General features: G+C 42.0%; 1 pseudogene across 1 annotated transcript; it reads left to right on the top strand.

The window, feature by feature from the left end:
• Nucleotides 1-4450: 4450 nt before the first annotated feature.
• LOC307099167 (T-complex protein 1 subunit epsilon-like) lies at nucleotides 4451-6074 on the top strand (annotated as a pseudogene). Its single transcript has one exon. The product of its transcript is annotated as a T-complex protein 1 subunit epsilon-like (transcript).
• Nucleotides 6075-14532: the final 8458 nt, after the last annotated feature.

The following is a 14532-nucleotide window of genomic DNA, read 5'->3' as shown; positions in this document are numbered from 1 at the left end:
TCATAATAGCATTATTCATAATATTTCCAACAATTGGAAATAACTCAAGTGTCCATCAAATGGTGAATTCATACATGGGCATACTATTCAGCAAAAAAAAGAGAAATGAGTTATTGATAAATGCAATATGATACAAGCATTTCAACAGCATTTTACCAAGTGAAAGAAGCCAGGTGGAAAAGAATATATGTTGTGTGCTTTTATTTACATAAGATTTTTAGAAATGGCAAAAATGCAGATACAATAAACATATCAGTGATTGTCTGAGGTCCATGTTGGGGTAAGGAGTGACTATAAACAGGAATAAGGGAACTTTGGGGGTGATGCAAGTGTTCTAAACTGGATTGTGGTGATATTTACTAAAAATCATTGACTTGTACACTTACAAGGGGTGAATTGCACAATATGTAGATTATATTTTAATAAAACTATTCAGAGTGGGAGGAAAAGAAAGTGTTAAGAACACTAAAAGACAAGCCACAGACCCGGAGAAAATCTGCAAAGCATATATATAAATACAAAAGACTTGTATCTAGAATATATTAAAAACTATTACCAAGTAATAATAAGAGAAGCAACTGAATTTTAAGAATGGGCAAGATATTTATTTGGACACTTCACTATAGCAGATATATGGTGGTCAGCCCTAGCCGGTTTGGTTGAGTGGATAGAGTGTCTGCTTGTGGACTGAAGGGTCCCAGGTTCGATTCCAGTCAAGGGCATGTACCTCTGTTGCAGGCTCCTCCCTGGTCTAGGCCCTGGTCAGGGCACATGCAAGAAGCAACCAATCGATGTGTTTCTCTCACATGGACATTTCTCTCTGTCTTTTCCTCTCTTCCACTCTCTCTATAAATCAATGGAAAAATATCCTCAGGTGAGAATTTAAAAAAAAAAGATATATGGTGGTCAAATAAGCACTAAATGTTCAACATTAGTCATTAGGGAAATGTAAATTAAAACCACAACGAGATTTCACCACATATCCACTAGAATGACTAATATTAAAAATACTGATCATACCAAGTGTTCGTGATGGTGTGGAGCAGCTGGAACGTTCATACACTGTTGGTGGGCGTGTAAATTGGTACACTTATTTTTGACAGTGATTTGTCAGTTTCTTAAATACAGAAACACACAACTACCATAGAATCCAGCCATTCTACTGCAAGGGATTTATCAAGAGAAATGAAAGCATGTGTCTACACAAAGACTTGTACATGAATGTTCTTATTAACTTTATTTGTAATAGCTAACAACTGTAAAAAATCTCAAGGCCAGCAATGAATAAGCCCATTGTAGCATATCCAGGCAATAGAATACTTTCCAGCACTAAAAAGACGTAAACTATTGATACAAAAGGAATGATGCATATTAACATAACATGTATGAATATAAAAAATAACCATGCTGAGTTAAAAACAAGCCAGACCAACAATAAATACATATTCTATGATTCCATTTATATAAAATTCTAGAAAATGCAAATAAATCTATAATGATAAGAAACAAAGGGTGCAGATAAGGGCATGAGAAAACTGTGGGGTGATGGCTAAGCTCATTATACAGGGGTAGGCAAAAGTAGATTTATAGTTGTTAGTACTCAAAACACAGAGTTTATTCTTGCATTATTTATTTATTTATTATTATATTTATTATATGTGCAGTTCTTTATACAGCAACTATGATCCAACAAAGCTGTGTAAAGTGGAAAAAACAATTTTAGAACACAATAACTAAAATCAAGAACTAAATAATTGGGTTTAGAAACAGCCAAAGGGAAGATTGTAGAACTGTAAAATAGACCAGTATGATATTGCAGATTGAAGAATAAAAAATGCAGAAAAGAACATAAGAGACATGTGAGTCATGGTGAAAGGGCTAATGTAATAAGTATTTGGAATCCAGGAAGAAGAGCAAAGAGGATAGAGAGAAGAGTAGGCAGAAACAATATGTGAAAATATAATGGCTTGGAATTTTCAGAAAACCGTACAGAAGATACTTGTCATAGATTCAAGCAGGGCTAGGAAAACCACACTTAGGATATCAGTGTAAAACCACTGAAAACCAGAGACAAAGCAAAATTTTAAAAGCAGCCAGAGATAAAATGCCAACTACTTTCAAAGGACAGAAATTAGACTGATAACTGACTTCTCAACAGAAACTTTGAAATCAAGAAGATTTTATTTCAAATCTTGAAAAGTGCTGGAAGAAAATAACTGCCAACCTCAAATTCCATTCATTACCAGCAGATTACTAGGAGTTTTTCAGGCAGAAGGAAAATGACCCCAGTTGGGGACACTGGGATACAGGAAGGAAAGAAGAGCAACAGAAAATGTAATATTAAGGAAAATTAAATTATTATTGACTCTATAAAACAACAAAAATGTCTTTTAGGGTTTAAAATAGATCATCAAAATAAAAACGACAAGAGCATAAAGCTGGGAAGAGTACTTAAAATTAAGTGCCCTACGGTCCTTGTAAATTTGGGAAGTGACAAAATTATTAATTTACATTAGACTTCATTAAGTCAAGGAGGAGATTTTTAAGCTGTTTGCTAAAGTTAACAAGCTAATAGAGAAAGGAAAGAAAATGAAACAAAATAAATATTTAATTAATACAAAAGAAGGGACAAGTAACAAAAAAACAAAAACCATAAGATGGTAAATTTAGACCCAATTGCATAAATAATTACATTAAATGTAAATGAACTAAATATTCCAATGAAAGTGAAATGCTTTAATTATTCCAATTAAAATCCAACAAATACTGTTAGATTATATATTTAAAAAAAACATTCTATTTACAAGAAATAAACCTCAAATATAAAAAAGGGAAGAACAAAAGAATATACCAAAAAAATACTGCCAACAAAAATATGTTGAGGTAGTTACATTAGGATCAGATCAGATAAGCTTTAAAGCAAAATATTTCACTAGGTATAATGAGGTACATTTCTTAATGATTCAGGTTAAAATATAATAATTATATATTCATATGCACCTTATATAGTCTTAAACTACACAAGGCAAAAACAAATAGAACCAAATGGGGAAATGGATGAATTCACAATCATCATTGGAAGATTTTAACATACTACTCTTACTAATGTTGAAAACAAGCAGGCCAAAATATCAGTAAAAATATAGAAGATTTAAAAATACAGAAGATTTGATCAACAGATTTAACAAGTTTGACCTAACTGACATATATTATACACTGAGTCCCACAACTTCCAAATGCACCTTCTTTTATTGTGCACATGGAACATTTATCAAAATTAACCATATGTTATGCTTTAAAGCAAATCTCAACAAAATTCATAAAATTAAAATTCCTGACCATATTGGATTTAAGCTAAAAACCAATAAAAATATTTGTTCAAGAAAATTTCCAAATTTTGAAAATTATAAAGTAATCTTCTAAATATTGTTGGCTCAAAATTAAAATAATTATGAACATTTAAAAGCAGGCTAAGTATAATGATAATGAAAACAATATATCACCTGGCCAGCGTGGCTCAGTGGTTGAGCGTCAACCTATGAACCAGGAGATCGTGGCTCAATTTCTGGTCAGGGCACATGCCTGGATTGTGGGCTTGAGCCCCAGTGTGGGGCATGCAGGGGGTAGCTGATCAAAGATTCTCTCCCATCATTGATGTTTCTATATCTCTCTCCCTCTCCCTTCCTCTCTGAAATCAATAGAAATATACATATTTTAAAAAGAAGACATAAAATATTAAAACCTGTGTGGGTATAACCATGCTTAGAGGAAATGTACAGCCTTGAACGAGAAAAGTTTAAAAGGAAAAAAGATTGAAAATATTAATTTAAGATGAAAAAGAACAGCTTATTTATCTTTTTTAAAATATATTTTTATTAATTTCAGAGAGGAAGGGAGAAGGAGAGAGAGAGAAACATCAATGATGACAGAGAATCATTGATCTGCTGCCTCCTGCACACCCACTACTGGGGCTCGAGCCGGCAACCTGGGTTTGTGCCCAGACCAGGAACTGAAGCATGACCTCCTGGTTCATAGGTCGACGCTCAACCACTGAGCCATGCCGGCCAGGCCATATTTATCTTTTAAAGAAACTCAAAAGAAAAGAAACAAAAGCATAATTAATGAAAATTAAAAACAAATTTAGAATAGAGAGGATCAATAAAGTCAATTTTTTAAAGGACTAATAAAAGTTACACCCTTAGGAAGCCTGATTTTTTTTTTTTAAAAAAAAGAGCAAGATAAGGCACAAACAACTAATATCAGAAATAGGAAGGGAATGTTATTACAGATCCTACAGATAATAAAAGATCAAAGATATTGTGAACAACTCTATGCTGATAGATTAAAAAATTTTAGATGAGCGGTTGAGCCCTCCTGTGAGTGGAAGGTGCGTTCTGGGTTCCGGAGTGGTCTCCGCTGGTTGTGGGGAAGTAACCCCAGCTGCAGAACCATGGCCTCCTTCGGGACTCTCGCCTTCGATGAATATGGGCGCCCTTTCCTATCATCAAGGATCAGGACCGCAAGACTCGTCTTATGTGACTGGAGGCTCTCAAGTCTCATATAATGGCAGCAAAGGCTGTAGCAAATACAATGAGAACATCACTTGGACCAAATGGGCTTGATAAAATGATGGTGGATAAAGATGATGATGTGACTGTAACTAATGATGGTGCCACCATTTTGAGCATGATGGATGTTGGTCACCAGATTGCCAAGTTGATGGCTGAACTGGCCAAATCGCAGGATGATGAAATTGGAGACGGAACCACAGGAGTGGTTGTCCTGGCTCGTGCCTTGTTGGAAGAAGCCGAGCAGTTGCTGGACCGTGGCATTCACCCTATCAGGATCTCTGATGGCTATGAACAAGCCGCCCGCATTGCTATCGAGTACCTGGATGAGATCAGCGATAGTGTCCTTGTTGACATGAAGTACACTGAACCCCAGATTCAGACTGTGAAAACCACGCTGGGCTCCAAAGTGGTTAACAGCTGTCACCGACAAATGGCTAAGATTGCCGTGAATGCCATTCTCACTGTGGCTGATATGCAGCGCAGAGACGTTGACTTTGAGCTCATCAATTAGAAGGCAAAGTGGGCGGGAGATTGGAGGACACTAAACTTATTAAGGGCGTGATTGTGGACAAGGATTTCAGTCACCCACAGATGCCAAAAGAAGTACAAGATGCTAAGATTGCAATTCTCACATGTCCATTTGAACCACCAAAACCAAAGACGAAGCATAAGCTGGATGTGACCTCTGTGGAAGACTATAAAGCCCTTCAAAAATACGAAAAGGAGAAGTTTGAAGAGATGATTCATCAAATTAAAGAAACTGGCGCTAACCTAGCTATTTGTCAGTGGGGCTTTGATGATGAAACGAATCATTTACTTCTTCAGAACGACTTGCCTGCGGTTCGTTGGGTAGGAGGACCTGAAATCGAGTTGATTGCCATTGCAACAGGAGGGCGGGTCGTCCCCCGCTTCTCAGAGCTCACAGCTGAGAAGCTGGGCTTTGCTGGGATTGTAAAGGAGATCTCATTTGGGACAACTAAGGACAAGATGCTGGTCATCGAGCAGTGCAAGAACTCCAGAGCTGTAACCGTTTTCATTAGAGGAGGAAATAAGATGATCATCGAGGAAGCAAAGCGATCCCTTCACGATGCCTTGTGTGTCCTCTGGAACCTCATCCGTGATAATCGTGTGGTGTATGGTGGAGGCGCTGCTGAAATCGCTTGTGCTTTAGCAGTTAGCCAAGCAGCAGATAAGTGCTCAACCTTGGAGAAGTGTGCCATGCGAGCATTCGCCGATGCCCTGGAGGTCATCCCCATGGCCCTTGCTGAGAACAGTGGAATGAATCCCATCCAGACGATGTCTGAGGTCTGAGCCAGACAAGTGAAGGATATGAACCCTGTTCTTGGGATTGACTGTATGCACAAGGGTACAAACGATATGAAGAAACAACATGTCATAGAAACCTTGATGGGCAAAAAGCAACAGATCTCTCTTGCAACACAAATGGTTAGAATGATTTTGAAGATTGATGATATCCGTAAGCCTGGAGAATCTAAAGAATAAAAAAAATTAAAATTAAATGTAGTAGTAACAACCACTACTGGATTAAATAAATATGATGCAAAAAAAAATTTAGATGAAATGGAAAAATTGGTAGATAAATGCAACTTACCAAAATGGACACAAAAAGAGACAGAAAAATCTGGAAATGCCTACACCCATTAATAAAATTGTATCCACAACTAAAATCATCCCCAGAAAGAAAACTCCTGGCCGGTATGTATTCATTGAATAATTCTTCCAAATATGTAATTGATAAATAGCACCAATCCTACAAAAAGTCTTCCAGAGAATAGAAGCCAGCATAATCTTCACACCAAAACTTGAATAGGAAAAGCATAAGAAAGGAAAACCTCTCTTATAAACACACCAATTTCTTTCCTGGACATATACTCCTAAATCAGTTATTAGTCAACCAAATCCAGAAATACAGAATAATACATCACCACCAAGTTAGATTATTCAGGGAAGGCAAGGTTGGCTTTAAAAAAAAAATCAATGTAATTTCACACACTAACAGAATAAAGGGCAAATCATTTTAACAAATGCGGAAAAAGCAACTGATAAAATTTAACATCCACTTCTAATTTAAAAAGCTCTTAGCAAACCAGGAAAAGATGGAAACTTCCTTAATATGATAAAGCGGATATACAAGAAAGATACAGGAAGCACCGTAATTAATGATGAATGATGTATGTCTGAGATTAGATGAGACAAGAATATCCTCGATCTCCACTTCCCTTCCACATTATACTGGAGGTACTAGTTAGTTCAGTGAGGCCAGTTAATGAAATAAAAATAGAAGAATTGGAAAGGAAGGAATACTCCTGTTATCATTCATGGATAACATGATTTTCTATGGAGAAAATCCACAGGAATCTATAGACGAGCCACAGGAATTAATAATTGAATTTAGCAAGGTCACTTGATACAAGGTCAATATTTTTATATACCAGTAAAACTTTTATTTATTTATTTATTTGTTTGTTTGTTTATTTGTTTGTTTATGTATTTATTTGTTTGTTAATTCTTACCTGATGATATTTTTCCATTGACTTTTAGAGACAGTGGGAGGGAGGGAGGGACAGAGACAGAGAGAGAAACACATCATTGGTTGTCTCTTGCATGTACACCAACCTGGTGCCAACACTCTAACCACTGAGCACACTGGCCAGGACTGTTTGTTTGCATTTTAATTTTGGAAGTTTCTGTTAACATGTCTTCAAGCTCATTGATTCTTTCCTCGGCTGGGTCCACTCTACTGATAGCCCATCAAAAGCATTCTTCATTTCTGTTACAGTATTTTCAATTGATAGCATTTATTTTTATTCTTTCTTAGAATTCCCATCTCTGGTTATATTACCCATCTGTTCTTTTCCCTCCATTGCCTTCTATCCCCTCTATGCCCTCTTCCACCTCTACCCATCATCTTCCACCCCCACAATCACTGCACTGTGGTTACCCATCTGTTCTTGAATGCTATCTACTTTTTCTATTACATCCTTTAGCATATTAGCCATAATTAGTTTAATCTGATAATTCCAACATCTCTGCCATGTCTGAGTTTGGTTGGATGCTTGTTCTTTCTCTTGTGTTCTTTACCGTTTAGTTTGCCTTGTGATTTTTGTCGAAAGCTGGATATGATGTACTGAATAAAAGAAACTGTGGTCAACAGAACATTAGTTATGTGGTGGTAAGGTGTGGGGTGAGGAGAAGCATCCTATAATCTTGTTATTAGTCCTGTCTTTTTGGAACATTAAGAAATTGGAAACAAAATGAATATCCATCAAGAGGGAATTGGTTAAATACACTGTGAAACATTCATGTAATGGAGACCTATCCAGATGCAGAAATGCACCACTATGAAATATTCTCCAAAATATATTGCTAAATGGGGAAACACCCACCAGAATAAAACAAACAAAGGGAAAGGATGCATCTAGTACACTGCACTTGTTGTAACAAAAAAGAGAGGGCTGATATGGGCATATTTTTTCACGGGTGCATAAAATATCTCTAGAAAGATAAACAAGACACAGATAACACTGGCTGCCTTTGCAGATAGGAGCCAGGGTTCTGGGAACAGTGGTGTCAGGGAGATTCTCACTGTATATCATTTTCTGCTTTTTTATTTTTATTTATTTACTAGAGGCCAGGTGCACAAAATTTGTGCACGGGGGGTGGGGTGGGGGTGGGTAGAGGGGGGCTGTTCCTCAGCCCAGCCTGAACCCTCTCCAATCTGGGACATCCCTCTCACAATCCAGGACTGCTGGCTCTCAACCACTCGACTGCCTGCCTGCCTGCCTGATTGCCCCTAACCTCTTCTGCCTGCCAGCCTGATCACCCCCTAACCACTCCCCTGCTGGCCCAATTGCTCCTAACTGGCCTCCCCTGCAGGCCTGATCGCCCACAACTGCCGTCCCCTGCCGGCCATCTTGTGGCGGCCATCTTGTGTCCACATGGGGGTGGCCTTCTTGTGTGTTGGAGTGATGGTCAATTTGCATATTCCCTCTTTATTATATAGGATTTATTTTAAAATATATTTTTATTGATTTTAGAGAAAGGAAAGGAGAGGGGGAGAGAGAAAAAAAAACTTGGTGTGAGAGAAACATCGATTGGTTGCCTCCAACCTAATCTGGGCATGTGCCCTGACTGGAAATTGAACCAGTGACCCTTTGGTTCGTGGGACAATGCCCAACCAACTGAGCCACACCGGCCAGGGCAACTTTTTTATTTTTAAATTGTGGAAATACATTACCTGGGTGAATGAATGAATGAATGAATGAATGAAAAATCTAAAGAAAGGAAAGAAAGAAACCTCTTATGTAACTTGGAGGATAAGAAGATTATGAATGGAGAGATCCACACATTATGGAATACCTATGGGCTAAACTACTTATATAATGCTTCCAACCCCTGGAAGGTAGGTGGTTTACACCCATTTCACAGATGAGGAAGCTGGGGCTCAGGGAGGGAAGAAGCCAGCCGGAGTTAAGCTGCCACCAGTGAGTTGCAGGGCCCACCTGGAGCCCAGGTCTGACTCTGGCTGATCCAGCTCCTTTCCCCATGGGGAGTAGACAAGGCAGCTTGACTCCCTACATTACAGTGACAAAAGCAGATCAGAATCGTTGGGTCTCCAGGGCGGGCTCAGGTTGCTCCCAGGGGAGCCAAGTCCACGGTGTGGGCAGAGCGCCGGTACCTTCATGTTCACCCACTCCCAAGGCAGAATCATCTGGTTCCTTCCCCAAGGATTTTAGCTGCTGAATTAATCCCAGGGTTCTCACTTTCTCCACCTGTGAAACCAAGATCCAATTTAATTTAGGGAGAAAAATTTTTCACAAAAGCCATAACACTTAGTTTATCCCTTGAAATGCAGTCAGCTGAAGGAAAGAATTAATTTTTAATTCCATCTTAATTACTCAGAGAAATAATTTATTGGCACAACCTGGCCCTGGGATGCCCCTGCCTGAGCTCTGCCTGCTGCCGTGGCACCTGAGCTCACTCCAGGCACTGACCGGAAGGGACAGAGTGGGGGCCAGGGCTGGTGCTTCTGCACAGGTAGCTCTTGCTGAAAGAAATGTGAACTGAATTCATGCATTATCTTTCCTTCTGCCACCGCTCAGATTTCTTTAAGAAAGCCATGAGAATTATCCCTTGGAAACGCACAGAGGAAGAGTCTACAAGGTGTGCCAGGTCATTGCGACCCTGGGCTGAGGGGATGGGGGCGGTGTCTTCCTCATTATTTCCCTTTTGTTAAGCGAATATTAATGGAACACCTACTTTGTGCCAGGCATCTTGTGGGAGCTGGGAACCCAACAGAACAGGTCCCTGCCCTCATGGAGCTGACGTTCTTGGGGGAGGGGACACAGACAATAAACCACAAGAAAATAAATATGATCGTCGCAACTGGTAAAAAGTCCTGTGTGGTAAATCAAATAGAGCAGTGGGTTGGAGAGTGATGGGTGAGGGTTTGCAACAGCAGACAAGGAGTCAGAAAGTCTCCAGAAAGGGGGTGATATTTGGAGCTAAGGGCTAGGTAGAGCATGCCAAGCAGGGGACGCAGCAAGTGAAAAGGCCGTGAGGCAGGGACGAGACCATGTGTGCAGAGCAGAAAGGTTGGTGTCGTTGGAGTGGTTGAGCTGGGAGAGAGTGCAAGTTGATGGCTTGTCCCAAGGAAAGCCACTGCATGCCAACACACACACACAGTAGGTGCTCAGTAAGTGCCTGCTGCGGAAACAGCACCTCTGAACCGACAGCATTTTGGAATCCACTTGTTGACATTTTGTCCCTGCGGCCAGGGAAATCCAGATCACTGCTAATGTCCAGGAAGCCGCCCTCGGCCAGCCCTCACCAACACTGTTTTGATGTGCTAACAACTCTTAATGAGGATCCTAATGAGTCACTAAAAATGGTATCATTAGGTTGAGAACAGAACAGTCTACACAAGTAATGTCCAAAACAACCAGGCCATTAGCCAGAGAGCAGACACTGCCCCGTCCTGCCTGTGCGGGCAGCCGCCCCCTCCCGGGAGCCCATGGTTCTGCTTGGCTCTCCCTCGGCTGAGTCTGCGCCCAGCATGCTATCACAGATCATTTTTTCCCTGCCACATGAAGCTGTTAGTCTAAGAACAGAGAAAATGCACACACACACACACACACACACACACACACACACACACACAAATGGTGTAAGGGCTTGCTCGAATGTATAAGTGGATGCAAAGACGTGGCTTGAGGCTGGTCAGGACTTAAAGTGCTAATGCGTCAGGACAGAGTTTCTGCGGAGGGCTGCAGGCTAAATCTGGCTATGTTTTATTTGGCCTACACAGCAGTTACAAAAAATTTACATCACTTTCCTCCTTTAAATTATTGGGAGAATTTACATTAAAATGTGATGTTCAGCTGCTCCTGAAAAGCCGGAAGCTCTGGCGGCCCTGGCCTCGGGGCTGGGCTGGGTAGACCGTCCCTCAGAGATCTGTCCTCTTTGTCACAGTCCCAACCAGCCCCGAGATTGCCCCACCCTCGGGCCAGGTGTCAGTTGCCATTTATCATTATGTTTTCCCAGTTGATTTTCTCTTTGGAGATTTAAGAAGGAAAGAAATACATTTCTCAAAGCTCCTTTTATCAAAAGCAGGCAAACACAGATCAAGAGAAAAGACAGAGAGACTATTTTTTGAGGAACTAGAGACAACTCTTACATGTTTAATATGCAAACAGAGAATTCAGGGAGAGGCATGGGAAACCAGCCCCAGCAGAGCCCCCACATCCCGGGCTGGCCCCCCGAGGGACCCAGGGGCTATTGCTACTGCGTGGGCAACCCTGAGAACTAAGTTTTCACTTTTGGGACTTGAAGTGTGTGACTTGCTGTGAGTCCGCTGAAATATCCTATATAATAAAGAGGTAATATGCAAATTGACCATCACACCCTCACATAAGATGGCCGCCTCCATGTGGTCACAAGATGGCTGCCCCCATGTGGTCACAAGATGGCCACCACAAGATGGCCAGCAGGGGAAGGCAGTTGTGGGGGATCAGACCAGCAGGGGAGGGCAGATAGGGGCGACCAGGCTTACAGGGGAGGGCAGTTGGGGGCGATAGGGCTGGCAGAGGAGCAGTTAGGCATCAATCAGGCTGGCAAGGGAGTGGTTAGGGGGTGATCAGGCTGGCAGGCAGAAGTGGTTAGGGGCAATCAGGCAGGCAGGCAGGTGAGCAGTTGGGAGCCAGCAGTCCTGGATTGTGGAGGGATGTCTGACTGCCAGTTACAGGGATCGGGCCTAAACCGCCAGTCGGACATGCCCTGAGGGGTCCCAGATTGGAGAGGGTGCAGGCTGGGCTGAGGGACACCCCCCCCAGTGCACAAATTTTGTGCACTGGGCCTCTAGTTATGAATATTGTGAGTTGCATTCTTAGTGAACCTGAAAGTTACCATTTTTCATTTGAATATGGATTTCAAGCCCCATCAGCAGGTGCTTCTTGACACCTGCTATGGCTCTAGCTATGGAACCCACTAAAGACACTTACAGCCAAACCCTGCCCTGGGGAGCTGACTCCTCTGACCAGGACCTCGCTTAAGGGCAGTCAGTGAGATGACATGTGCAAACAACCTTTGGAAGGTGCCCAGACAACTGGTGTGTTGGATTACTTATTGCTTGAAGCTTGTCAAAATAGTCAGTTGTGTTCTTGGGAAAGAAGTCAAACAATACAGAAAGGATTATCATGAAAAGCAAGTCTTCATTGACCTAGACCCCTGGTCTCTCAGTTTCTCTTCCCAGTGGCCTCTGCTCTCCCATGGAGCTGGAATCTGATGTGGGAATTGATGTCATTTTACTATTGACTATGTTCTGCTAGAAAAGATTTTGGTTAAAGGGTATAATCAAATCAGACTTAAGAATTCTACGAAAATATTATTTTTATAATGAGAAAAAAGAGATGGTCGCTAAAAAGATGTGCCCATGCCATAATCCTTGGTACCTGTGGATATGATCTTATTTGGGAAAAAAGGTCTTTGCAGATGTAATTAAGTAAGGATCTAGAGATGAGGAAATTATCCTGGGTAATTAAGGTTGGGGCCTAAATCTAATAAAAATATCCTTATGAAATAGACACAGGGGCCCTAGCCAGTTTGGCTCAGTGGACAGAGCGTCAGCCTGTGGACTCAAGGGTTCCGGGTTCGATTCCGGTCAAGGGCATGTACCTTGGTTGCGGGCACATCCCCAGTAGGGGGTGTGCAGGAGGCAGCTGAATCGATGTTTTCTCTCATCAATGTTTCTAACTCTCTATCTCTCTCCCTTCCTCTCTGTAAAAAATCAATAATATATTTAAAAAAAAAAAGAGTTAAAAACTCGTGCTGGAAGCACAAAAAGAAGAGTTGTGCAGTCATGAGTAGTTCTTAATCTAGTTTTCCATACAGTATGCTCCTCAATCTGGAATAAAAATAAAAAAAATAGACACAGGGACGAGGAGGAGGCAATGTGACCCTGGAGGCAGATACTGGAATGATGTAGCCACATGCTGAGGAATGCTGGCAGCCACCAGAAACTACGAGGCAAGGAATGGATTCACGTGGCTTTCAGCCTTTTGAGCTTCCAGAACAGTGAGAATGAAGTCCTGTTGTTGTCAGGCACCCGGTTTGTGGTGATTTGCTATGGTGGGCATAGGAAATGAATGCAGAATTTCTGCCCATCTCTCTGTATTTCCCCACCTCATTTTCATGTCAGTTACTTCCTCTTGCTCTTCTCATTTAAGTGGTGCTTGAAAATCTTTCTCACCGATAGCTACTGTGGTCTTCTTTAAGCTTGCATGGTATTTCACCATATGGATGTACCGCTTGGCCTGTCCCCTCCCTTACTGATGACACAGGTTGTTCCCAATCTATTACCACCACCAATCGTGCTGCAACTGGCGTCTTTTCCCACTCAGGGGTGTGCGTGTGTGTGTGTGTGTGTGTGTGTGTGTGTGTGTGTGTGTGTGTTTGTGTGCACGCGCGCGCGTGCCAACACCCACAAGACCAATTCCCACAAGTGGAATTGCATCCGAGAGCATGTGCTTTTCCTATTTTCATAGGTATTACCAAATTGTCATCCAAGGAGGCTCTATCACGGATTCCTTTTTAAAAGTGCATTTTTCTCATTATGAAAGTAATCTTTTCGTGGAATTCTTAAGTGTGATTTGATTACACCCTGTAACCAAAATCTTTTCTAGCAGAACACAGTCAATGGGAAAATAGCATCAATTCCCTGACATTTCCCAGCCTGGCTGGGTTGGCTCCCTTCTGTTAAATGGGGACGCTGGAGTTATGTGTCTGTCTGGACTCTGAGGCGGGGCGCAAGGACGTGGCTCTTTGAGCCTGGACAGCGATCTGAAAGGCCCCCTCCCTCTGGTCATCGACTAATCCCAACTGCCCCATCTCCCAACCCCCATGGTCCCTCTGTGAGAAGAAGAGGAAGGGAAACAGTCACTTTACCCACCTGGATGCTCCTATACTGAGTGTTGGATGTCCGACTTGTCTGTGTTTTTCACATCCCTTGACAGGCCTTTGGCTCAGAGGGCCGAGGCAGGGAGGAGGAGGGCCTGGTTCCCTGAATGGCCACCCAAGCCCCATTCTACAGGCGGAGGGGCAGGCCCCTCTCTCCTCAGCTCTTGGCCTGGACCCGCCACCAGGACAGATGGCCTCCTCTGGGGCGTGCCCACCCCCATCAGTCCCCACAATGGTTTTAGAGCTGGAGTGTGCCATCTGCAAGAACACCTGAGGCCACTAGAACGGAGGAGAAACGCACGAAACAGGTTCTCCCTCACAGCCCTCAGGAGGGACCAACCCTGCTGACATCTTGAATTCGGACTGCGGGCCTCCAGAGCTGTGAGACAATAAATATGTGTTGTTCAAGCCACTCTGTTTGTGGTGCTTTGCAACTAGGCAGCCCTAGGAAACCAAGACAGCAGGGGGACAAAACCCCCAAAATATT

This window comes from Cnephaeus nilssonii (genome assembly GCF_951640355.1).
Source record: "Cnephaeus nilssonii genome assembly, chromosome: 5".
In the NCBI taxonomy this organism is placed as follows: Eukaryota; Metazoa; Chordata; class Mammalia; order Chiroptera; family Vespertilionidae; genus Cnephaeus; species Cnephaeus nilssonii.
Note: the sequence above shows the minus strand (reverse complement) of the source record. Positions and strands in the feature narration are given on the sequence as shown.